This window comes from Fukomys damarensis, unplaced genomic scaffold (assembly GCF_012274545.1).
Source record: "Fukomys damarensis isolate Sample0158 unplaced genomic scaffold, DMR_v1.0_HiC HiC_scaffold_9, whole genome shotgun sequence".
NCBI lineage: Eukaryota > Metazoa > Chordata > Mammalia > Rodentia > Bathyergidae > Fukomys > Fukomys damarensis.
Genome location: NW_022900921.1, coordinates 865,196 through 866,072, shown reverse-complemented (window position 1 = coordinate 866,072; position 877 = coordinate 865,196).

Sequence of the window (877 nt, the reverse complement as noted above, 5' to 3'; positions counted from 1 at the left end):
TGCGCGGAGCGGGAAGGGCCCCTGTGCAAGCTGAGGCCCGAGAGCGCTGGCTGCGCGGCGCGACCTGGGCACGGCTTTGCTGAGAGCACCGAAAGCGTCCGAGCCCTCGAGCGCTGGCTTTTTCCTTGAAGTATCTCACCTGCGTGCTTCTGCATCGCCTGTGGCCCTGGGAGGCGTCAGGAGGCCCGAGACCAGCCAGAGCACCCTTGTGTCCTCCCCAGGAAAGTAATAATGAAAGGCCTGGTGTGGGAGGCTGAAGCAGGAGAATCCCACATTCCAGCCTAGCCAGCAATATAGGGATTTAGACTCTCAATCTACCACTCCCTCCCAAAAATTCATCTATTTCCTTTTTTTTTTTTTTTTTTTTTTGGAGACAGGGTCTTACTATGTAGTGAGACTGACGTGGCTCAGGCTGGTCTCGAACTCAGAGATCCTCCTGCCTCAGCCTCCCAAGTGCTGGAATTACCGGCATTCACCACCACGCCTGACTTCATCTATTTCCTTTTAAAAAACATGTCTGCTCTCCTAAAATGTTTATTTTTCCTAATTTTTTCTAAAATTTTGCTGAAATTCTTTTATAACAAGAGGAAATGTTTTTTGTTTTTTGAAACAGGGCATTTCTGTGTAGTTCAGGCTGGCCTTGAACTTGCAGTGATCCTCAACCTCCCAAGTGCTGGGATCAGTGTGAACCACTATGCCCAGCTGACAAGAGGAAATTTATAATATTCATAGAAAGGTAGGATGATTTCTGTAGTGAACATGTAACCCAAAGGCAAAGATAGATAAGGAATGTAACCCCTAGTAGAGTGAAATGTTTGAAGTGATTAAGGAATGTTTAAAGCGATTAAAATAAGGTGATGACGTATTGCACAAGATA